At 38.0% G+C, this 23,922-nt stretch overlaps 1 pseudogene; it reads right to left on the bottom strand.

The window, feature by feature from the left end:
- Positions 1-4,742: 4,742 nt before the first annotated feature.
- The window catches only part of LOC126076225 (prostaglandin-E(2) 9-reductase-like), a 53,616-nt pseudogene continuing 34,436 nt past the window's right edge, over positions 4,743-23,922 (bottom strand).

Genomic DNA, 23,922 nt, shown 5'->3' with positions numbered 1-23,922 from the left:
GTTCCAATCTCTCCGCAGCCTCTCCAACATTTATTATTTTGTGTTTTTTGGATTAATGCCAGCCTTGTTGGAGTGAGATGGAATCTCATCATAGTTTTAATTTGCATTTCTCTAATGGCTAATGATCGAGAGCATTTTCTCATGTATCTGTTAGCTGCCTGAATATTTTCTTTAGTGAAGTGTGTGTTCATATCCTTTGCCCACTTCTTGATTGGGTTGTTTGTCTTTTTGTGGTTGAGTTTTAACAGAATCATATAGAATTTAAAGATCAGGTGCTGGTCGGATATGTCATAGCTGAAAATTCTTTCCCAATCTGTAGGTGGTCTTTTTACTCTTCTGGTGAAGTCTTTAGATGAGCATAGGTGTTTGATTTTTAGGAGCTTCCAGTTATCGGGTTTCTCTTCGTCATTTTTTGTAATGTTTTCTATTCTATTTATGCCTTGTATTAGGGCTCCTAAGGTTGTCCCTATTTTTTCTTCCATGATCTTTATTGTTTTAGTCTTTATGTTTAGGTCTTTGATCCACTTGGAGTTAGTTTTTGTGCATGGTGTGAGGTATTTGGTGCTTTTGCCTGTACTGCTTTCTGCAAAAAAACTCTTAGAAGGGTGGGGCATTTGTTCTTTGCTGGGGCCTCCTTCCCAGCTCACAGTAGCTGGTGGTCTGTCTGGGTAGGGAATAGAAAAGTGATTAATGGAGAAATAATTTTCCTATTGTATGCCACTCATTGTTGATTCCTGCCTGTCTACAGTTCCCTGCTATTTTCTTCTGTTCCCACGTTCAGACTCCCTGAAAGCAGTTCACTGTTTCCTTCCTTTATTTCTTATTGTTTTCTGGGAGGAGGGTTGAAATGATGGTCTGTTTACATCAGAATCCTCTGTGTCTGTTCTCCTCTTTTTGTATGACTCCACTTAGAAGTGATCAGGTTTATGACCGTCTCTACTCTTGTAAACCCTCTTTAACATTACTCTTGTAAACCCTCTTTAACATGACGAAAGAAAAACGTATTTCCAAACATGGTCATATGTATATGTACAGGGGTTAGAGCTTCAAGATAATTTTGGGGGGACACAATTCAGTAAATAACAGACTCCTGTCGTCACAAGATTCTTTCATCATTCTAAAGACAACGGGCATATTTTCTCAATGAGTGTCTAATAGACGTCAAAACACAAACACTAAAATTTGACATTAGAATCAATCAGATCAAGGACAGCTGGTAAGTGAACTGAATATTTGGTGTAACTTCTTTGCTCTCCAGCTTTTGAAGTTGCTCCAGAAAAAGTGGTTGTCTGTACTCTTGATCTCTAATCAATGCTCTTTGTTTATCACATCAGGCAAGAACACTTACTTCATAGCACAACTGCCTAGAGTACAGAACTAGACTCAGTGAATCAGTTTAAGGAGGCTTATTATTCAAGGATAAGCAAACACTGGGGACTTTAGCATGGTGGCACTGTTCCCAAGTCTTGTAAGGTATCTAGACAGGCGTACATGGTGGCATTGAATGGAATGCATTATAGTTTCACTGAGGAACCTAAGGCTATGGGTTCTGCACTTTCGCAGCAAATTGTAAGCAAGTTTGTTCCCCTCTCCCAGGGTGTGAGCAATCACACGGTTGTCACAATTTGTTCATTTTGACCCACATACTTGCCTTTGTGACTAGCTATGAAAAAGGCTCAGGGTCAGAGGTTAGATCTTGCAGTCTGGCACGCTCAGTAAGGAAATGCTGAGAGCTCAGGGACAGGGCAGATTACCTCTACCAACAATTCCCTCAAAATATACTCTCAATCTATTTGCTTTCATTGGATATCAATTTTTACATCATAATAAAAAAGCGTCGGGACATTTTATGTACCAAAGAAATTTTATGTATCACAGAAGCTGAGGAGAAAGAGAACTTTGGTCTTCCTTCCCTCTAGAAATGAATTAATATAGCAACTATTATCCCTTCTAAAAGTATGGAATATCTTTCATTTGTATGGATCTGAGTTAATTTCATGAGAGTTTTGTTGCTTTTCTTATACAGATTTTGTACATTACATCCTTGTTTCTAAGTCATTCATTTTTTTGAATGCTAATTTAGAAAGTGTTGTGGTTTTAATTTCATACTTCCATTGTTCATTGTTAGTATCCAGAAAACCAGCTGACTTCTGCATATCAATCTTTTATCCTGAAATCTTGCTACCATTACTTTGAAGTTCTAGGAATATGTTTGTCAAATCTTTAGTGTGTTATACATAGACAATCATGTCATCTTTGAACAAGGACAGTTTTATTTCTTCTTTTCCAGTTGTTCATCTTTAAAAAAATTTTTTTTTGTTAAAAAATTTTTAAGGTGCTAACGTATATGTATAACAAATCACTTGCATTTTAATTTCTTTTTAGTGTACAATTCAGTGACATTAATTACACTCACCATGTTGTGCAACTATCAGCAGTATTCATTTTTGAATGTTTGTCATCAGTATAAATAGAAACTCTGTACCTCTTAAGTAGTAACTTCCCTTCTCCCTCTTTATCCAGCCCATGACAACCACTAATAAACTGTAATCTGTATGTATTTGCCAATCTAGATATTTTGTACAAGGGGGATCATACAATGTCAGTTCCTTTGTGTCTGACTTATTTCACACAGTGTAATATTTGTCCATGTCTTAGCATATATCAGAACTTGATTTCTCTTTAGGGCTAAATAGCATTCCACTGTATGCATGCAGTATCTTTTGTTTATCCATCCATGTGTTGATAGACACTGGGTTGTTTCTATCTTGTGGCTACTGTGGATAATGCCACAAATATAGAGGCTTAAAACAACAGAAATTTATTCTTTTGGAGGCTAGAAATCTGAATTCAGGGCATTGCAAGTGCACGCTGTCTCTCTGAAGGCTCTTGGAAAAAATTCTTCCTTGTGTATTCCAGCTTCTAGTAGTTCCAGGTGTTCTTTGGCTTGTGAGAGGAAACTCCACCTCCTTCTTCACATGGCTGATGTTCTTTTTTGTGACTGTCTGAGTCTCTTCTCCTCTTCTTGAAGAGACACCTGTCATATTGGATCAGGGCCCACTTGACTCTAGTACGAGCACATGCTAACTAATTAAGTCTGCAAAGACCCTATTCCCAAAAAGGTCACATTCACAGGAACTGAGGGTTGGAATTTCAATATCTTTTTGGGTACACAATTGAGCCCATAACATGAATCAAGCGCATGAGTGGTGAGAAAAATAAGTTATTTCATTGGTTAAGTTTTCATCCCTAGCCTCCAAGAGGAGACTTCCTATCCTGCCTTCATTTTCTCTTTCTTCCCTCATAAATGTGGCAATGGATTGTGGCAGGTTGGGATGGAGGGCTTTTGGATTCCCTAACTCTTGAAAGTCTGTTTGGCAAAATAAGTAGGATGAATCAGCCTATATAATATGCACTCTCTAGACAGTCTTTTTACAAAGGAGAGATGGCCAGAGCAATAATTTTTATTTTTTTGCCAACGATATATCATGTTCATATGTGTACTACTCTCCCAAGCATGCCCAGAATTTGAAGGTCAAGCTGAAGTGCAGATAACGAGGGCTATAAGTGCTATGATGCCTAGTATTTTAGTGAAAACATTATCTCCTTCTAGAAACTGGATTGCAGTAGACCAGAATGTAAAAAGTTGTGCTGAAAACACTGCGCTTGTAAACATTTTAATTTTAGGAGTCATATCTGAGTCAGAGTGAGTTACTAAATCACTTAGAATTGTACTCTTGAAGGTGATTCTTTTACCAAAGAGATCATGATTTTATGAGATTGAGACATTCGTTTTCTCTGATCCAGAGTCCTCACCACCTGGATTTCCTTATAACATAGTGAGGAAACATGAATATCACCTGCCTCCTTGTCATGGATTGAACTGTGTCCCCCCAGAGTATCTTGTCAACTTAGCTGGGCCATGAGACCCAGTATTGTCTGATTGTCCACGATTTATGTGATTTCCCTATGTGTTGTAAATATCGTATCACTATGATGAAATGAGATGGATTAGTGGCAGTTATATTGATGAGATATACAAGATTATACAGTGAGTTAAGCCAATCTCTTTGAGATACAAAACAGAGAAGTAAGCAGAGATTCAGGGGGACCTAATACCACCAAGAAAGCAGTGCCGGGAGCAGATCGTGTCCTTTGGACCTGAGGTTCCTGTGCTGAGATGATCCCAGCCCAAGGGAAGACTGATGACAAGGGCCTTCTTCCAGAGCCAGCATAGAGAGAAAGCCTTCCCCTGGAGCTGGTGCCCTGAATTTGAACTTCTAGCCTACTGCATTGTGAGAGAATAAACTTCTCTTTGTTAAAGCCATCCACTTGTAGTATTTCTGTTACAGCAGAACTAGATGACTAAGGCATTCCTCTTCCCCATTTCAGTAGTTATCCCCCTCACCATCCACTTCTCCTTTCTTCTGTTTCAATAGAAACCTACTTCAATCAGAATTTTTGGCCTGGATGAGTTAAGGAAACAAAGTAGTTAAATAACAGAGACCAGAGAGGATAAGACTATTTATGCAGAAGAAAAAAAACTTTATTGTTTTTCCCAAAATGACAAAAATAGTGCCTTTCCTTGCTGACCTATGGACACACCTCTGGCTGAGTGTGAGTTACTAAGCAGCATGGATTTAAGCAGAGGTGTTGTCTCTCATCACCAGCATCTGAGATGTTTTCTGCACCCTATCCACAAGCAGGGCCTTCTGGAAGAAGTCATGACAAAGGCCACCTCATTAATACTTGTCAGAAAAGGGATAATTCGGGTGGTCAATAAGACTAGAAAGAGAAAGAATAGCACACAATGTAGATTCAAAGAGTATTTTAACAACAATAGTGGTTCTATGAAGCTAGCCTTAGGATGAAAATTAAGTATTTTATTAACTGGCTGCTTGTAAAGTCTGCATTTCTTTGTTTATAAGCATGACTTTTAGTAAATGCATTAAGAAAATAATAATTAAACAATTGATATTATATTCCCAGGCCTGGAACTTAACAGGAAGGGCTATATGAAACGTACAGATATATTGCCCTCCCTTAGCTACATCTGTCAACAAAGCAAAGAGATATCCTATGCATTTTCATTTGAATTATCAGTGAAAGCAGAAACTTATCTTCCTTGTTTAACAAGTGTAAGTTCATCTTCATGCTCAGCACTAATAAATTTATTTTAGGGTAATACAGATTGTTGAGAGCAATTTCACTCCACTTCACTAATTCATTCATGTCCTAGTAACTGCCTACCACACACCATCGATTCTTTTTCTCAGAAATAGATACAATGACATGTATAAGATATGGTCCCATCTCCAACAGGCTTACTATGTAGTGAGATCCCTAAATATAATAACACCACAAAGTAGAAAGTGATAGAAAATGATTAATTTTGATTACAATATTTAATTAATGGTAGAAATGACTGTTTCCTGTTTTTTCTTTGCACCATTTTCCTAGTTTTCAGTATACTGTTAAAAATATTACCAATGATAATAACATACCTTCCCATTTTTGTGTAGTAATGATATATCACTGTGCTAATCCCTTTCACAGATGATCACTTTATTTCTACTATGAGTTAAAATTCCTACAGCAGAAGGAAACACTTCCTGGCTTTCCCTCATTTATAATGAATGTCCTTTTGCAGAATCCTATCATTTAGATCATGTAGGAATAATAAAGATATTTTGTTGGCTAAAAATGGTTTCCAACATTGAGGGGTTTTGTTTCCACACCCTTTCTTTGGTTTTAATCTCTGTTCTCTTAACCTTCTTCATCCTTTGCATTGAGAGCTCCATATTTCAGAAAATAAAAACCACAGGTGCTCATACAAAGGCCACTCTTTCAGGAGGCAAGTGCAGTGACTGGGCCATGAACAAACACAGAAGGGAAAGGAAGGTAGAGATTTGAAAACTATTGAGACCTAAAATTTACAAGGTCCGGGGGAGCTAATGGAAATTTCTGGCTTGGAACAGAGGGTTGATGGAGAAGCCTTTGAACAGATTTGAGGAACTGAGGAGTTTGGGGGGAAGACAATGACAAAACAATTTTGAAAACATTTCATTAAATGACAGCACTACTATCCAAAGTATATGTCCAGTACTTTGTTGTAGAAATGAGAAGCATACATGGAAGACATAAATTCATCAATGATGTCGATTTTCTCCGAAAAGTTATGTGGAGTGAAGACAGCAAAATATTGGTGAGCCTCCAAGCTGACCTTTGGTCCCTCTCACTCTCTTGCTGGTTCAGTGAAAAAAGCTTTGGCATGAACCCAGTCTGAGAGTTTCGCGTAAACTCCTGTCTTATCCCTTCTTAAAACTGGTCACTGTCTTTCTGGTACTGAGGTAATTTTTAAGAAATCTCCTACGTTCTTCATCTGAAAATTAATTAAAGCTAATATCTTTACCAAAACACTTAGAAGTCAAAGGTTAATATAGCGAAAATTTCTGTTTAGGCCATCTAGGACCTTCATGTCCTCTGATGTCAACTGGAATTCAAAAACCTATCAAGAGATAGAGAAAAAAATTAAATCATTTTTAGATTATAAAATTCCCAATCACTAATATCCAAGCGAGTCATTAGTATAAACAAAAATATGGCTAGGTTCAAAAATCAGTGAATTGTCTAAATACTAAAAAACAGCAGTTAGAACCTGAAATAGAAGAAAAAATTCCACTTATATTAGCAGTAATTAGATATATTGCCTAGAAGTAAATTTACAGGAAAATATTAGCTATTTGTGAAGAAAAATTTCAAATACTATCAGAGAATATATAAAAAAGGGTTGAATAGATTGAATAAATATCTTGTTCTTGTATAGGATGACTCAGTATTATAAAAAGTGTCATTTGTTGTAAATTAAGCATTACTTTATCATAATTAAAAAATCAGTAACTTTTTTGAGACTGAAAAAAGGTCTCTAAACCAGATGAAACACTGGTTGTCCTGGGATAAGTGAACACTGGGACACTCCCAGGTGAGTCAAGACTTATGATCTCCCTATCCTTGAGCCATTTGCCAAACCCTCCGATAAGGCTACATGTTTTTATTTTGTTTTGTTTTAAGAGATTGACGGATAAGGTTCAAAGAAAAAGAGCAAAGGCTGGAGTGTTCTCAAAGTTGGAAATTTAATAAGATTGAAATAAGTCAATCACAAAAGGAAAAATGTTGTATGATACCAGCATAAAGTGTAGACCCTGAAATAAGCCTGAACTGAGGGGTCTGGTGGCACTGTGGTTAAAGCACTTGGGTGCTAAATGAAAGGTTGATGGTCTGAACCCACTAGCCACTCTGCAGGAGAAAGATCTGGCAGTCTGCTTCCATAAAGACTACGGCTTTGGAAACCCTATGGGGCACTTCTTTTCTGTCCTATATGGTTGCTATGAGTTGGAATCAACTTGACAGCAGTGAATTTGGTGGTTTTTAAAGAATGAACTATGTCAGGGAATTGGAAGAAAATTGACTCTTTCAAACATTAGCATTGAGCTGAGCGGGATGGAAATCACTGCTGAGATTTGGATTTGCAAGTCAATCCTTGTGCTGGTTTTCACCCTAAATACATACTGTCTGAGCAATGAAAGATTCTTAAATTTTGAAACTAATCCAGAGTGATACTGGACTGGTCATGTGATGGTTAAGCTTATGTGTCAACTTGGGTAGGCCATGATTCTCAATGGTTTGCAGATATTATTTAATTATCCTCCATTTTGTGGTCTGATGTTAGCAGCCAATCAGTTGAAAGGGGAGTTTCCTTGGGGGTGTGGCTCCCATCCAATATATATGGATGTTTTGGCAAACCTCACCCTCTCTTGATCTTCATCTGACCTATCCTTTGAACTCCAGTTCTTAGGATATAAGCCAGAGCCTGCCATCTGATCTGCAGATTTTGGATTCACCAGTCCCGCATCCCTGTGAGCCAGCAGTGTACTACTTGACCTGCATATTTTGGTTGCAATAGACCCTGCTACTACGTGAGTCAAGAGAAGCCTCCAGCCTGCCACAGACCCATGGATTTGGGACTAGCCAGCCTCCACAACTGCATGAGCTATTTCCTCAAAATAAATCTCCCTCTCTCTCTCTCTACGCATATATATGCTTCACTGGTTTTGCTCCTCTAGAGAATCCAGCCTAAGACAGGTGGTGTCTCTAGGAGCCTGACATAACTCTTCTCTGGGTTCTGGAGATTCATACCTTCACCTATAGTGTTAAAAAGCACCACAAATAAAATTATGATGAAAATGAGCTCAAGGGTAAAACTAGCTAAACATGTATGGAAATAAGTCAACATAAATGGGAACCTATAGGTATAAGAGATAGCAAAACAAATCCACTAGGATTATTAATGCTGGCATTCATAGACTGTAAAATAACTGTGTTGCTATATTTAAAAATATGTACATAAACAGAAACTATATAGCGATTAAGAAAATTATTAAAATAATTATAAAGAATTTTTTAGATGTGAAAATTTGATATTAAAAACACAAAGGGTAGTTTTATTAACATATTGGAAGTTGCCAACAAACACATGAAAAGAAACCTGTGATCATTAGCCGTTAGAGAGATGCTAATCAAAACTACAATGAGATACCATCTCACCCCTGCAAAAACGGCATTGATTAAAAAACAAAATAAAAAACCCAGAAAACAACAAGTGTTGGTGAAGATTTGGGAAGATCTGGAAAACTTAGCCACTGCTGGTAGGATTGTAAAATGGTACAACCATTATGGAAAACCTTATGGTACTTACTTAAAAAAGTAGGAATAGAAATACCTTATGATGCAGTAATTCCACTCATGTTTATACATGGGTTTTGGGTTATATACTCTAGAGATCTGATAAAATAAACAAGGACAGATATCTGCATAGCTATATACAGGACAGTGATATTCACAATAGCAAAAAGATGGAAATAACCTAATTGCCCAATGATAGATGAATGGATAAACAAAATGTAGTACATACAGGGACTCTGGAGCCAACATGACACTATGGACAGACGCACCATGCTGTCCCTCTATAGCAAAGACCTAAAAAAATAAGTAAAACAGACAACAAACCTCAATCCTGGAAACTTAAGTGTCAAATAAAGGGATAAAGAACTTGATCAAGCATTGAATGGATTAAGAAAATGACAGGGAACAGAGAATGAGGAAAGCTACAGAGTGGAGGTTCCCTACCAGCTAACATGGCATGGATTCACCATCTTAGACTACAGCCACCAAGGACCATGGACACAGAGTATGGGAAGGCAACTTATGGAGCTCCCAAAAGGAGACAGTAACCAGTGATATATGCTTTCCTACTCCACATCCTTCTCTCTATGCAGCCTCTGACACTTTCCAATGGGCCATGGTCACTCCATCAGAAAGACACCAGCTCATTGCCACCCAGGTCAACTCTACCCTCAATGTCCAGTTCCCTGAATGCCATATTAAAAAAATTTTTTTCTTATTGATTTTTTTTTTACTTTTTTTGTTTCTTCTCTCCCTCTCTGTTTCTTTCTTTTCTCCCACCCAGGTAGACTTGTGCGCCATCACCACCCCTACCAGAGGGATTATGCTGCATTGCTTAGCTAGAAAGACACTGGCATGCTCTCCCAGATTCCCTCAACACCACTTTTTTATTCTGTTTTTTTTTCTCTCTTTCTTCCTTCCTCCCTGCCCAGCTAGCCCCGTGTGCCACTCCTGCCCCTTCTCTATGGGCTGTGTGCCACACCACTCAGCTAGAGAGCCACCGGCATACAGCCCACCTGTATCCATGCTGCCTTCACTGGCCAGCTCTCTTAGTGCCATTTTTTTCTTTCTGTGTCTTCTCTCTCTTTCCCTTCTTTCCTTTCCTTTCTCCCACCCATCTAGCCCCATGTGCTTCCCCCCACCCCTTATTGGCAGGTTGTGCTGCACAATTTGGCTAGAGATCCATTGGCACGTGGCCTCTCTGAATCTGTGCCACACCCACTGGCCAGCTCCTTTAGCACCATATATATTTTTTTGTTTTTATTTCTTCCCTCTTTATTCCAATCCTTCCTTTCCTTTCTCCACCCACCTAGCTCTGTGTGCTGTCCCAGCCACTTTTCGATGGGCTGTACTGCACCATATGGCTAGAGATCCACTGGCACATGGTCTCCCTGAATCCATGCTGCCCTCAGTGGCTAGCTCCTTCAGCACCATATATATATTTTTTTGTTTCTTCCTCTCTCTACTCCTTCCTTTTCTTTCTTCCACCCACCTAGCCCCATTCACCATCCCTCCCTCTTCTTGAAAGGCTGTGCCACATTGCTTGACTAGAGAGCCACTGGCACATGGCTTTTCCAGGTCCATGCCACCTCTACTGGCCAGTGCCTCAATGCCATTTTTTTTTTTTTTTTGCTGATTGCTTTTTTCTTCTCTCTCTGTATTCCTTCTTTCCTTTCCTTTCCCTCACTGACCTAGCCCTGTGCACCACAACCCCATTGTAATTAGCCATGCTGCACCACTCAGCTAGACAGCTACTGGCACATGGCCTCCCTGGGTCTGCATTGAACCAACTTCCTCAGTGCCATATTTTTTATTTGTACCTTTCCCCTTCTCCCTCCCACTTAGGGCCTGCACTGCTTCCACCCCTTTCTGAGGGGCAGTGCTGCACCACCTGGCAAGAGAGACACCAGCTTGCCACCACACTGATTCCACCCTACCCCTAATTGCCAGCTCCCTAAGCATATTTGTTAATTTTTGTCGTTGTTGTGGTTTATGTTTTTTTTTGTTGTTGTTTCTTCCATCTCTTCCCCTGCTTTTCTTTCCTTTCTTCTGCCTACCTAACTTCATGCGTCACCCATGCCCCTTCCTGACAGATGGAGCTGCACTGCTCAGCTAGAGAGCCACTGGCACAGAGTTTTCCGGGCTCTGCCCCATTCCCACCCGTTGAATCCCACCATGCTGCTTTTTTTATTTACTTTTTTCTAATTCATGTTGGTTTTTTGCTTGCTTCTCTTCTTTCACTGGCTTAACTCCACACACCACACCCTCTGCCTTCCCTCCTACCTATCTGCACTGAGGGCCCCTGAACAGCACAAGTGAGGACCTCTGAACTTCTGGGCCCCACCCCACACTGCCCACCAGTGTGCCCTAGTTCATGCTGCAAATGACCCATTCCCAGCCCTTCCCCCTGCTTGACCTGCCTTGCTGCACCATAGCTAAGTACCCAGCCCTGCAGACTTGGACAAGGGGGTGAGAAATATTGTGCTCACAGATGAGCAAGCAACAAAACATGCCCAGCCAGCCTTCTCAGACATAACCAAATAAAACAAAAAAAGCAGAATGCAACAAACAAGTCTACTGTCAATAAATGAAGAAAATAATTCTTGAATGTCCCAGAGAGGGTTAACAATATCAAAACATATCAAAATATAAGACAGGGTGACTGCAGAAAGCAACCAAAGTAAACACTAGATGACCTTCTGGTGGAAGCAAAGGCACTGGAACTACCTGATAGGGCATCCAAAACTCTAATAATATCAGGACTCTGCAAGAGTTTAGGAAAGAGATGAAGGAAAACAGACAAAAATAAGGTAAAACTAGACAAAATCATGGAAAAGATAGACAAAGCAATGGAAGATTCAGGAAAATAACACAGGAACAAGATGTCAAGACAAATAAACAACTAGAAATCATACAAAAACAGCTATCAGAAATCCAAAGGATAAAAAACAAAATTGCAAAAACTGACAGTGAAATAGAAAGTTTTAGGAACAAATTTGAAACAGTGGAAGACAAGATCAAAGATTTGAAGACAGATCCTTGCATACCAATTTGTTTGAGGAAAGATCAGAGAAAAGAATGAAGAAAAATGAAGAAAGCCTGAGAACAATGTGGGATACAATAAAATGCAAAAATTGCAAGCAATCAGAGTTCCAGAATGGGGGAGAAAATGGAATACACAGAGGGTCATTGAAGATTTGCTTACAGAAAACTTCCCTAATATCATGAAAGATGAAACACTTGACCATCCAAGAAGCTTAACGAACCCCATACGGGATAGACGCTAAAAGAAAGTCACCAAGACGTTGCATAATCACACTCACCAAAGCCAAAGACAAAGAAAGAATCCTGAGAGTAGCTTGAGAAAAACAAAAAGTCACCTACAAAGGGGAAACAATACACTAAGCTCTGATTACTCAGCAGGCCCATGCACGCAAGAAGGCAATGAAATGACATGCACAAAACCTTGAAAGAAAAAAACTGCCAAACAAGAATAATGTATCCTGCAAAAAACTCTTGTTCAAATATGACGGCGAAATTAGGACATTTCCAGATAAACAGAAATTAAGGGAATATGTAAAAACTTAACCACACTCACAAGAATTATTAAAGGAAATCCTTTGATAAAAGAACCAACAACATTAGACAAAAACCTGAATCTAGGACACAAGAAAGTATCAGCCAGATACCAACCTAGGTAATGAAGTCTCAAGGATGAAACAAAACTAAAAAATTCACAACAGGAAGCCAGAAAGCCTGATCTGTAAATGACAACAATGTCAGAACAATAAAAGAGAGAATAAATGATGTTGTATACACCTTTCAAATGGAGGGGAAGTCAAGGTGGTATCAAGTAATAAAGGACTGTTTTAAACTTAGGAAGATAGTGGTAAATTACAAGATAACCACAAAGAAAGTAAAAAAAAAAAAAAAAAAAAAACCTACTCATCAAAATATAGAAGACAGACACAAATTCTCAGTAAACACGAAATCTACAAAAATGAAAGAAGTGGAAAAAAAATCCACAAACAAAAGGAATTCAGCACAGAAAGATGAGGAACAAAGAAAACATCAGCACCAAAAAAAAAAAAAAGCACTCACACCAATTGATAATCACACTGAATGTAAATGACTTAAATGTATCCATAAAGAGACAGAAAGTGAGAGAATGGATTAAAAAAACTTGGCCCATCAATATGCTGTCTAGAAGAGACATACCTTAGAAATGAAGACATAAATATATTAAAAATCAAGACAGAAAAAAATATATCAAGCAAACAGCAACCAAAAAAAAAAAAAAAGCAGGAATGACAATGCTAATCTCAGATGCAAAGGACTTGAAAACAAAATCCACCACAAAAGACAAGAAAGGGCATCGTATAATGATTAAAGACAATCCACCATAAGGACATAACCATAATAAATATCTACGCATCCAGTTGCAAGGCTCCAAAATACATAAAACCAACTCTAACATTAACAAAAAGAGAAATTGACAGTTCCACAATAATAGTAGGAGGTTTCACCACACCACTCTCGGTAAAGTACAGAACATCTAGAAAGAAACTCAGCAAAGATACAGAAAATCTTAAGACCGCATCAATTTTCTTGACCACATAGACATATACAGAACACTCCACCCAACAATAGGAAAGTTCACATTCTTTTCCAATGCACATGGACTGTTCTCCAGAATAGACCATATCTTATACCACAAAACAACCCTCAACAAAATCCAAAACACTGAAATAATGCAAAGCGTCTTCTTTGATCACAACGCCATAAAAGTAGAAACTAATAAAAATAAGAGCAAAGGGAAAGATCAAATACATGGGAACTAAATAACACCTTGCTTAGAAACCATTGGGTATTAGATGAAATCAAAGATGGAATAAAAAAATTCCTAGAATCAAATGAGAATGAAAACACATCATACCAAAACCTTTGGGACAGTGCAAAAACAGTGCTCAGAAGTCAATTTACAGCAATAGATACACTCATTACAACAGAAGAAAGGACCAAAATCAAAACACTAGCTATGCAATTTGAACAAATGGAGAGAGAACAGAGAAAGAAGTCCGCAATCACCAAAAGAAAGGAAATAATATGGATCAAAGCAGAAATGAAATAGAGAATACAAAAACAATAAAACAATCAACAAATCCAATAGCTGGTTCTTTGAAAGGATCAACAAAATTTACAAGCCTTTGGAAAAACTGACAAAAGAAAAACAAGGAAGGAAGCAAATAACACGAATAATAAATGAAATGGGGGACATTACAACAGACCCAACTGAAATACAAAGGTTCATAATATAGTACTATGAAAAACTGTACTCTGACAAATATGAAAACCTAGAAGAAATGGACAAATTTCTAGAAACACACTACCTGCCTAAACTAACATAAACTGAGGTTGAAAATCTGAACAGACCCATAACAAGAGAACGGATGCAAAAGATAAAAACAAAAACAAACTCCCAGCAAAAAAATGTCCTGGCCCAGATGGCTTCGCTGGAGAATTCTACCAAGCATTCAGAGAAGAGTTTGCACCATTACTACTCAAAAATTTTTAGACCGTAGAAAAGGAAATGATACTTCCAAATTCATTGTATGAAGCCAGCATAACCCTGATACCAAAACCAGGCAAAGAAATCACAAAAATAGAAAATTGCGTACCAATATCTTTCATGATCGTAGATGTAAAAATTCTCAACAAAATCGCAGCCAACAGAGTTCAGCATCGTATCAATAATAATAATAATAATATACCACAACCAAGTGGGTTTCATATCAGGGTGGTTCAACATTAGAAAATCAATCAATGTAATCCATCACATAAATAAAAGAAAATATCACATGATCATCTCATTCAACACAGAAAAGGTATTCTTTAAGTCCAACACCCATTCCTGATAAAAACACTCAATAAAATAAATATAGAAGCAAAATTCCTCAGCCTAATAGAGGGCATCCATACAAAAACCAAAGGCCAACAACATTCTCAAAGGAGAGGCTGAAAACCTTCCCCCTGAGAATAAGGATAAGACAAGCATGTTCTTTATTGCCACTCCTATATTTAACAATATGCTGGAAGTCCTAACTAGAGCAATAAAGCAAGAAAAATAAAATAAAATACATCAAAATTAGTAAGGAAAAAGTAAAGCTATCCCTATTCGTGGATGATACGATTATATACATAAAAAAAATATATATATATATACACATAGAGAGCCCAAAAGACTCCACAAGAAAACTACGGAACTAATAGAAAGATCCAGCAGAGTAGCCGGATACAGGTTAAACATGAAAAATCAGTTAGATTCCTATATACCAATAAAGAGAACTGCAGAAAGCAATACCACTTACAATAAAACCAAAACCCAGTGCCGTCGAGTTGATTTTGGCTCATAGCAACCCTATAGGACAGAGTAGAACTGCCCCATAGAGTTTCCAAGGAATGCCTGGCGTTTACAATAGCCCTTAAAAAAAATAAAATACTTAGGAATAAATCTAACCAGGGGTGTAAAAGACCTATAGAAAGAAAAATACAAAACACACTGTAAGAAACCAAAAGAAACTTATATAAATGGAAAAACATACCATGCTTGTGGATAGAAGACTAAACATTGTGAAAATGTCAATTCTACCCAAAGCAATCTACAAATACAAAGCAACCCTGTCCAAATAACAACAGCATAATTTAAGGAGATGGAAAAAGAGAACCTACAGACTGGGAAAAAAATTTCTGGCAATACGTATCTGGCAAAGTTCTAATCTCTAAAATTTATAGGAAAATCTCCACAATAAAAAGACAAATCACACAATTAAAAAACTGGGCAAAGGATATGAAGAGATACTTCAAATAAGACATTCACGTAGCTAACAACACATGAGGAAATGCTCCTGATCACTAGCCATTAGAGAAACGCAAATCAAAACTACAATGAGATACCATTTCACCCTGACATTACTGGCCGGAATAAAAAAAAAAAACAGAAAACAAATACTGGAGAGGCTGTGGGGAGTTTGGAACTCTTATGCTTTGTCTGTTCTTGTTGTTGTTAGGTGCCGTCGAGTTGTTTCCGACTCATAGCGACCCTATGCACAACAGAATGAAACACTGTCCGGTCCTGCGCCATCCTTACAATTCTTGTTATGCTTGACCTCATTGCTGCAGCCACTGTGTCCATCCGCCTCCTTGAAGGTCTTCCTCTTTTCCACTGACCCTGTACTCTGCCAAGCATGATATCCTTCTTCAGGGACTGAACCCTCCTGACAACATGTCGAAAATATGTTAAACCCAGTCTCGCCATCCTTGCTTCTAAGGAGCATTCTGGTTGTACTTCTTCTAAGACAGGTTTGTTCATTCTTTTGGCAGTCCATGGTATCTCCAATACTCTTCACCAACACCACATTTCAAAAGTGTCAATTCTTCTTCGGTCTTCCTTATTCATTTCCCAGCTTTCACATGTATATGATTACATTGAAAATGCCATGGCTTGAGTCAGGCGCACCTTAGTCTTCAAGGTGACATCTTTGTTCTTCAACACTTTAAAGAGGTCTTTTGCAGCAGATTTACCCAATGCAACGCGTCTTTTGATTTCTTGACTGCTGCTTCCATGGCTGTTGATTGTGGACCCAAGTAAAATGAAATTTTTGACAATTTCAGTCTTTTCTCCATTTATCATGATGTTGCTTATTGGTCCAGTTGTGAGGATTTTTGTTTTCTTTATGTTGAGGTGCAATCCATACTGAAGGCTGTGGTCTCTGATCTTCATTAGTAAGTGCTTCAAGTCCTCTTCACTTTCAGCAAGCAAGGTTGTGTCATCTGCATAATGCAAGTTGCTAATGACTCTTCCTTCAATCCTGATGCCCCATTCTTCTTCATATAGTCCAGCTTCCTGGATTATTGTTCAGCCTACAGATTGAGTAGGTATGGTGAAAGAATACAACCCTGATGCACACCTTTCCTGACTTTAAACCAATTAGTATCCCCTTGTTCTGTCCGAACAACTGCCTCTTGATCTATGTAAAGGTTCCTCATGAGCACAATTAAGTGTTCTGGAATTCCCATTCTTCACAATGTTATCCATAATTTGTTATGATCCATGCAGTCGAATGCCCTTGAATAGTCAATAAAACACAGGTAAACATCCTTCTAGTATTCTCTGCTTTCAGCCAGAATCCATCTGACATCAGCAATGATACCCCTGGTTCCACGTCCTCTTTTGAAACCAGCCTGAATTTCTGGCAGTTCCCTGTCGGTATACTGCTGCAGTCATTTTTGAATGATCTTCAACAAAATTTTGCTTGTGTGTGATATTAATGTTATTGCTCTATAATTTCCACATTTTGTTGGATCACCTTTCTTGGGTATAGGCATAAATATGGATCTCTTCTAGTCAGTTGGCCAGGAAGCTGTCTTCCATATTTCTTGGCATAGATGAGTGAGGACCTCCAGCACTGCATCTGTTTGTTGAAACATCTCAATTGATATTCCATCAAATCCTGGAGCCTTATTTTTTGCCAATGCCTTCAGAGCAGCTTGGACTTTTCCTTCAGTACCATCGGTCCTGATCATATACTACCTCTTGAAATGGTTGAACATCAACTAATTCGTTTCGGTATAATGATTCTGTGTATTCCCTCCATCTTCTTTTGATGCTTCCTACGTTGTTTAATGTTTTCCCCATAGAATCCTTCACTATTGTAACTCGAGGCTTGAATTTTTCTTTGGTTCTTTCAGCTTGAGAAAAGCCGAAGGTGTTCTTCCATTTTCGTTTTCCATCTTCAGCTCTTTGCACATGTCATTATAATACCTTACTTTGTCTTCTCGAGCTGTCTTTTGAAATCTTCTGTTCAGTTCTTTTACTTCATCAATTCTTCCTTTTGCTTTAGCTGCTTGACGTTCGAGAGCAAGTTTCAGAGTCTCCTCTGACATTCATCTTTGTCCTTTCTTTCTTTCCTGCCTTTTCAATGACCTCTTGCTTTCTTCATGTATGATGTCCTTGATGTCATTCCACAAGTCATGTGGTCTTCAGTCACTAGTGTTCAATGCATCAAATCTATTCTTCAGATGGTCTCTAAATTCAGGTGGGATATACTCAAGGTTGTATTTTGGCTCTTGTGGACTTGCTCTGATTTTCTTTAGTTTCAGCTTGGACTTGCATATGGGCATTTAATGGTCCGTTCCACAGCCAGCCCCTGGCCTTGTTCTGACTGATGATATTGAGCTTTTCCATTGTCTATTTCCACAGATGTAGTCAATTTGATTTCTGTGTGTTCCATCTGGCGAGGTCCAAGTGTGTAGTTGCTGTTTATGCTGGTGAAAGAAGGTATTTTGCAATGAAGAAGTTGTTGGTCTTGCAAAATTCTATCATTTGATCTCTGGCATTGTTTCTATCACCAAGGCCATATTTTCCAACTACCAATCCTTCTTCTTTGTTTCCAGCTTTTGCATTCCAATCATCAGTAATTATCAATGCATTGTGATTGCATGTTCGATCAATTTCAGACTGTAGCAGCTGATAAAAATCTTCTATTTCTTCATCTTTGGCCCTAGTGGTTGGTGAGTAAATTTGAATAGTAGTCATGTGAACTTGTCTTCCTTGTGGGCATATGGATATTATCCTACCACTGACAGCGTTGTACTTCAGGATAGACTTGAAATGTTCTTTTTGACAATGAATGCAGTACCATTCCTCTTTAAGCTGTCATTTGCAGCATAGTAGACTATATGATTTTCCAATTCAAAATGACCAATACCAGTCCATTTCAGCTCACTAAAGCCTAGGATAATGATGTTTATGTGTTCCATTTCATTTTTGACAATTTCCAATTTTCCTAGATTTATACTTTGTACATTCCAGATTCTGGTTATTAATGGATGTTTGCGGCTGTTTCTTCTCATTTTGAGTAGTGCCACATCAGCAAATGAAATAGAGAATCGAAAAACAGTTGAAAGAGTTAACTAGACCAAAAGCTGGTACTTTGAAAAGATCAATAAAATCTATAAACCATTGGCAAAATCGATGAAAGAAAAAAGGAAGAGGAAGCAATTAACCTGAATAAAAATGAGGTTGGTGATATCACAAAAGGCCCAACTGAAATTAAAAGAATCACAACAGAATACTATGAAAAACTGTACTCTAACAAATTTGTAAACCTAGGGGAAATGGGCAAATTTCTAGAAACATACTACCTACTTAAACCAATACAGAAGTAGAGCAACTAAATAAAATTATAACAAAAGAAGAGATTGAACAGGTAATTAAAAAACTTCCAACAAAAAAGCCCTGACCCTGAAGGCTTCACTGAAGAATTCTACCAAACTTTCAGAGAAGAGTTAACACCACCACTACTAAAGGTATTTCAGAGCATAGAAATGGATGGAACACTCCCAAACTCATTCTATGAAGTCAGCATATCCCTGATACCAAAACCAGGGAAAGGCACCACAAAAAAAGAAAATTACGGTCCAATATTCCACTTGAAAGCAGATGCAAAAATCCTCAGCAAAATGCTCCACTACCAAATCCACTGCCTTCGAGCCACTGCCGTCGAGTGGATAGAATTCAACAACATATCAAAAAAAAAAATTTACTTGACCAAATGGGATTCATACCAGGTATGCAGGGATGGTTCAATATTAGAAAAACAATTAATGTAATCCACCGTATAAATAAAACAAAAGACAAGAACCACATGATCTTATCAATTGATGCAGAAAAGGCATTTGACAAAGTCCAATGTCCATTTATGATAAAAACTCTTAGCAAAATAAGAATAACCCACCACCCCTAGAAGGGAAATTTCTCAACATAATAAAAGGTGTTTATACACAGCCAACAGCCAACATCATCCTAGATGGAGAGATTCTGAAAGCATTCCCCTTGAGAATGAAAACCAGACAAGAATGCCCTTTATCACCACTCTTACTAACATTGTGTTGGAGGTTCTAGCCAGAGCAATTAGGCTACAAAAAGAAATAAAGGGCATCCAAATTCGTAAGGAAGAAGTAAAAGTATCTCTGCTTGCCGATGATATGATCTTATATACAGAAAACCCTAAAGAATCCACAAGAAAAATACTGGAACTAATAGAATATTTCAGCACAGAATCAGGATACAAGACAAACATACAAAAAAATCAGTTGGATTCCTCTACACCAACAAAGAGAATGTTGAAGAGGAAATTGCCAAATCAATACCATTTGCAATAGCCCCCAAGAAGATAAAACACTTAGGAATAAATTTAACCAGAGACTTAAAATACCTATAAAAAGAAAACTACAAGACACTACTGCAAGAAATCAAGAGACCTAAGTAAGTGGAAAAACATACCTTGCTCATGGATAGGAAGACTCAACATCATGAAAATGTCTATTCTACCCGAAGCATCTACACATACAATGCAATCCAGATCCATATTACAAAAACATTTTTTAATGAGATAGAGAAACAAGTCACCAACTTTATATGGAAGGGGAAGAGGCCCCAGATAAGTAAAGCATTACTGAAAAAGGAGAACAAAGTGTACAGCCTCACACTACCTGATGTTAGAACCTATTATACCACCACAGTAGTAAAAACAAACCTGGTACTGGTACAACACATGCATAAACCAATGAAACAGAATTGAGAATCCAGACATAAATCCATCCACATATGAGCAGTTGATATTTGACAAAGGCCCAAAGTCTGTTAAATGGGGGAAAAGACAGTCCCTTTAACAAATGGTGCTGGCATAACTGGATATCCATCTGCAAAACACTGAAACAAGATCCATACCTCACACCATGCAAAAAAATTAATTCAAAATGGATCAAGGACCTAAATATCAAACCTAAAAAGACAAAAATCATGGAAGAAAAAATAGGGACAATGCTAGGAGCTCTAATACATGGCATAAACAGTATAAAAACATTACTAACAATACACAAACACTAAAAGAGAAACTAGATAACTGGGTGCTCCCAAAAATCAAACACTTATGCTCATCCAAAGACTTCACCATAACAATAAAAAGACAACCTACAGACTATGAAAAAATTTTTGGCTATGACAGATCCGATCAGTGTCTAATCTCTAAAATCTACAAGATACTGCAAAACCTCATCAATGAAAACACAAATAGCCCAATTAAAAAATGGGCAAAGGATAAAAACAGGCACTTCACTGAAGAAGACATTCAGGCAGTTAACAGATACATGAGGAAATGCTTGTGATCATTAGCCATCTCCAAAACCGAAGCCAAACTCACTGCTGTTGAGTTGATTCCAAATCATAGAGACCCTATAGGACAGAGTAGAACTGCCCCATAGAGTTTCCAAGGAGCGCCTGGTGGATTCGAAATGCTGACCTCTTGGTTAGCAGCCATAGCATTTAACCACTACGCCACCAGCATTTCCAAACCTGTTGTCACCCTGTCGATTCTGACTCGTAGTTACGCTATAAGGCAGATTAGAACTGCCCCGTACAGTTTCCAAGGAGTGCGTGGTGGATTTGGACTGCTAAACTTTTGGTTAGCAGCCATAGCACTTAACCATTACACCACCAGGCTTCCATTTAGAGAAATGCAAATCAAAACTACAATGAGATACCATCTCACCCCAACAAGGTTGGCATTAATCTAAAAAAGCAAAAAATAATAAATGTTGGAGAGGTTGTGGAGAGACTGGAACACTTATACACTGCTGGTGGTAATGTAAAATGGTACAACCACTTTGGAAATCGATTTGGTGCTTCCTCAAAAAGGTAGAAATAGAACTACCATATGATCCAGCAATCCCACTCTCAGGAATATATTCTAGAGAAATAAGAGCCATCACATGAATAGACATATGAATACCCACGTTCATTGCAGCACCGTTTACAATAGCAAAAAGATGGAAACCTCCAAGTTGCCCATCAATGGATGAAAGGGTAAACAAATTATGGTATATTCATACAATGGAATACTATGCAACAATAAAGAACAATGATGAATTCGTGAAACATCTCATAACGTGGAAGAATTTGGAAGGTGTTAAGCTGAGTGAAATTAGTCAGTCGCAAAAGGGCAAATATTATATGAGAACACTATTATAAGAACTCAAGAAAACAGAAGAGAATATTCTTTGATGGGGTTGTGGTGACGAGGGTGAGTATTCACTAATTAGATAGTAGACAAGAATTATTTTAGGCTAGGGGAAGGACAACACAATATAGGGGAAGTCAGCACACCTGGACTAAACCAAAAGCTAAGAAGTTTCCTGAATAAAGCAAAACACTTCGAGGGACAGAGTAGCAGGGGCTGGGGTCTGGGGACCATGGTTTCAGGGGACATCTAGGTCAATTGGCATAACAGAGTATATGGGTGAGTGGCATCTGGGGTCTTAAAAGCTGGCAAGCAGCCATCTAAGATGCATCAATTGGTCTCAACCCACCTGGAGCAAAGGAGAAGGAAGAATGCCAAAGACACAAGGAAAATATGAGCCCAAGAGAAAGAAAGGGTCACATAAAGCATAGACTCCAACAGCCCAAGACCAGAAGAACTAGATGGTACCCAGCTACCACCAATGACTACCCTGACAGGGAACACAACAGAGAGTCCCTGATGGAGCAGGAGAAAAGTGGGGTGCAGAAATCAAATTCTAGTAGAAAGACCTGACTTAATGATCTGTCTCTGTCTGGAGGGACTCTGGAAGACAGGGTCCTTGGACTCTCTGTTAGCCCAGTAGTGAAGACATTCCCTAAGCCAACTTTTCAGACAAAGCTTAGACTGGACTATAAGACATAAAACACTTATGAAGAGAGTGTTTCTCAGCACAAGTAGATACATAAGACTAAATGGGCAGCTCCTGTCCAGAGGTGAGATGAGAAGGCAAAAGGGGATGGAGCTGGTTGAATGGACATGGGAAATCCGGGGTTGAAAGGAGGAGTATGCTGTCATAGTATAGGGAGAGCAACTAGGGTCACATGACAATGTGTGTATAAATTTTTGTATGAGAAACTAACTTGAACTATGAACTTTTACTTAAAGGAGAATAAAAAGAAAAAGAGAGAGAGAGAGAAAGAAGGAAACTAAAGACTTACAGAAGAAACTAGTTTACAGGACTAATAGTCTAAGAACCATGACTTCATCTACCCTGAGACCAAAAGAACAAGATGGTGTCTGCATACCACTACAATAGAAGGACCCTGATAGAATGGGAGAAAAATGTGGAAAAGAACTCAAGTTCTTAAAATGCCCAGACTTACTGAATAGAAGTTTTTCACTTCTATTCACTGTTTTTTTTTTTTTTTTAAGAGATAGTTTAAGAAAGGGAGTATCCAAATATCAATAGGGTCATGTTCAAGGGACTCAAGAAACTGGTTTTAAGAGCTTCTTGCTAACTATATTTAGGGCTTTAAGCATCATGAGGAATGTCAGTAATGAGTAAAATATTGACTCAAATAAATCCATAAATGCATATATTCAGGAGGGACCAATTCCTGGAGAAGGACATCATGCGAGGTAAAATAAAGCGTGAGGGAAAAAAGAGGAAGATGGCCAACAGGATGGATTGACACAGCGGCTGAAACAATGGGCTCAAGCATGACAACTATTATGAGGATGGCGTAGGACCAGACAGTGTTTTCTTCTGTTGTACATAGGGTTGCTATGAGTCGGAATTGACTCAATGGCACCTAACAACAGCAACGAACTCAGAGATAGTTACAGAAAGGACACATAAATGAACATAGAGAGAATATGTAAATGTGTCTGTATTTTAGAAATTGATGAATCAAAGTAATGGATGTTCATTGCAGCATTTTTTTTCCAAGTTTTCTGTACATTTTTAAAAGTTCTAAACAGGAAGTTAGAAAAAATTTACCAATGGAGTACCAAAATTATTAGCCATCTATAAATAAATCTAACAAAATATGGAAATGTTTTCATGGAGAATGTTAAATAAAAAAATGAGATAACAAAATTAAAAAATTTAAAATTATTTATGTTTTAATTTTTTTAAATTAAAAGAATAATAAATTAAAAATATGTAAAAACATCCAAATAATTGACATTATATAATGATTATGGACTGGAAATTTCAATATTGTAATGATGTTAATTATTCCTAAAAGGATCTACAATTTCAGTGCTATATTATGCAGCCACTTTTTTTTTCATTATAGAATTGGTAAGAAGATGCTAA

This window comes from Elephas maximus, chromosome 4, assembly GCF_024166365.1.
Source record: "Elephas maximus indicus isolate mEleMax1 chromosome 4, mEleMax1 primary haplotype, whole genome shotgun sequence".
NCBI classification, from domain to species: Eukaryota; Metazoa; Chordata; class Mammalia; order Proboscidea; family Elephantidae; genus Elephas; species Elephas maximus.
Note: the sequence above shows the minus strand (reverse complement) of the source record. Positions and strands in the feature narration are given on the sequence as shown.